Source organism: Schistocerca nitens, chromosome 2 (assembly GCF_023898315.1).
Source record: "Schistocerca nitens isolate TAMUIC-IGC-003100 chromosome 2, iqSchNite1.1, whole genome shotgun sequence".
NCBI lineage: Eukaryota > Metazoa > Arthropoda > Insecta > Orthoptera > Acrididae > Schistocerca > Schistocerca nitens.
In genome coordinates, this window is record NC_064615.1 from 286435079 (window position 1) to 286437855 (window position 2777).

Consider the following 2777-nt stretch of genomic DNA (forward strand, 5'->3'; position numbering starts at 1 on the left):
ATTTTGGGGTAACTCTTCTCATTCTAAAATGTTATTTTTGGCTCAGAAACGGGCGATTCGGGCAATAAGTGGTGTAAGTTCGCGAACCTCTTGTCGACACCTGTTCACGAGTCTGGGTAGTTTGAATCTGGCCTCTGAATATATACATTCCTTAGTGTCATTTCTTGTTAACAATATTAACTTATTCCCAAGAATAAGCGGCTTTCACGCAGTTAATAGTCGAGAGAAATCTAACCTGCATTTGGACCTAACTCCTGTGAAGAAAGGTGTGCAGTATACTGCTGCATCCATTTTCAATAAGCTACCACTAGAATGCAAAAATCTTAGCAGTAATCCAAGCGCTTTCAAATCGAAACCGATGAGTTTCCTCATGGGTCACTCCTATTCTGTCAAGGAGTTCCTTGAAAAATTAAGCTGATTCTTGTTGTATTGTTGATTGTATTTACTTAAACTTATGGCTTGACTTTTTTCTGGTTCATAAACATTTTATTTTTATCTGTTGTTACTTTTATGTTGTAATTTCATGTACTGACACGTTCCATAACCTTGGAGATTTGCTCCTCAGTTTGCTCCTATGGAACTTGACATGTAAATAAAATAAATAATTTGGGACGTTTCATGCCTTTTGCAACTTCTGTCAACGTTTGTGATCTACCATAGTTCAGCGGTGCAGTGAACAGTCTTTCAGTATACAGTGAACATGCGTGCGTTTGTTGTGTTGTCTTTGTGGTGTACTACGAATATATACCAAATGTCAAGATCAATGTACCGTATGCTGCCCTCTGGTTAGGGGACGAGGAAAAGTGAAAAGTCTTTAGGTTTAGATTCTGAGAGCGATGTAACTTTATTTTAGTTGACATAATTAATTTTGAAGGTAAAATTCCAAATGTATTACACTGGAACGTTTCACTTCTACTTCTGGGACCGATGGCTAAGTAGTTTGTCCCTCCCCACCCCCCCCCCCCCCCTCCTAACCCAACTAACCAACTTCTGCTTCACTGACTGGTTCCTCATACTCGGCTCTCGTCTTAAAGACATATTCACGTCAGAAAGACGTATGAATAAATATGATATGTGAAAATATGACGTCTAGGATGAATGACATTGTGAAGAAGGCTGACTACATCTGAAATTGCTTGGAGCTTGATGGGGGAGGGGGGGGGGACGAGTTTGAAATTTTCTCAGAGGGCACCAAAATCCCTGGAGCTGTTCCTCATTGAATGTTTATGTGCGGTCTGCGTTGCGGAACGAAACTGCGCTCGTAATCGCCTATGCGTCAGCGAAGTTGAAGGTGAGGCACGTTCTTCGCGCAGCACCAAGTGGCCCTCATGACATACCGTAGGTATTCGTAAGGAAAGCCGTCATCTTGATGACCGCGGACCTCGTCCGTCCGCCATAGCGCCGAAATTGTCACTCAAAATAATACACATACGTTATGTATATAGTGTGTATCAAATACAATTGAAAATATTGAGACACAATAAGTTTTGCTCATTGAACGTGAAGTCTACCATAATTGATGGTCATAGAATATAGTTTGATACGCTCTTGAGCACTCATAGACAATGTGGAAGGTGAATCATCAGAATGTTCGTATGTGATACACAAGCTGACTTCTGCTTCTGAGAATATAAAACCTCATATTCATCATCACCATCTACTGTCTTACTTTAACTACAAGAAATATATCATTTGGAAATTTTACCAAAATGTAGTTGCCAGTCACAACATTTATAATTAAAAAGATCAAATGGGGAACTCCCCTCTGATTCATTCAATGACGCCTCATTTTTATTGCTTTTATTAGCTGTACGTATTATCGAAAAGAGTTATAAAAGGATGTTTGTTGTAATTTCCAACTTTCAAATTGATGTAACGACATATATAGAAGAATATAGCTCACAAAATTTTCCACAACGACTGCGAAAAATGTCTTTGATGAAGGTCAACATACAGTGATGTCAATATGGCGAAACCGTAGGCCTCCACGAAACTATGTTACTAGGGACAACTGGAATCGAATGTTTCACTGTGTACTATTATCATTGGCTACCTTCCCTATTTCGAAATCTCTTCGACTCACAGCCATCTGCTGCCCAACCCGTTTCTGTTTGGACGATAACAAGAATCAGAAAATAAAACTGCGTGGAACGAGGTTCTGAATGAAACGGTTACCTTGAGAAGATAAAGATCAGTGACAGGATACGGTATTTACAAAACTGTGTTATTGATGACAATTAACTCATATTACTTTCGTCCTTTATGTAAAAGGTATCACTTTCATCTATAAAAACGGAAGTTGTTTGCTATCCACTTGGTGAAAATCCTTTCCTACAAATACTTTGTTTATAAAGAAAATGTGAGCAATTAACAAACAAGTAACAAGGAAAATCTAGTTAACATAACATTTGATAATAACAGTGGAAATCTCATTAGGTGTTGGAGGTATGCGCTACACGGTGGTTCCGTGGTGTAGTGGTTATCACGTCTGCTTTACACGCAGAAGGTCCCCGGTTCGATCCCGGGCGGAACCATAACTTTTTTTTTCCTTCTTACATACACTTAGAATTTAATAATAATGAAAACACATTACCTGGAAATATGTTATAAATAAATTATGTGAACAAGATTCAATTTCATATAAAAGTAGGTTTGCGAAGATGAACTAAGAAGTCATTTCAGGCTGCTTCGGAAAAAAATGGAAGGCGTTCTATTTAAAGCAATATAAATACAAACGATGATAGCTTTGAAATTTTTGATTAGGACTTAAAAATACC

General features: G+C 38.3%; 1 non-coding gene across 1 annotated transcript; it reads left to right on the forward strand.

The window, feature by feature from the left end:
* Window positions 1-2461: 2461 nt before the first annotated feature.
* On the forward strand, window positions 2462-2534 carry Trnav-uac (transfer RNA valine (anticodon UAC)). The gene has a single exon. It is a non-coding gene; the product is annotated as a tRNA-Val (tRNA).
* Window positions 2535-2777: the final 243 nt, after the last annotated feature.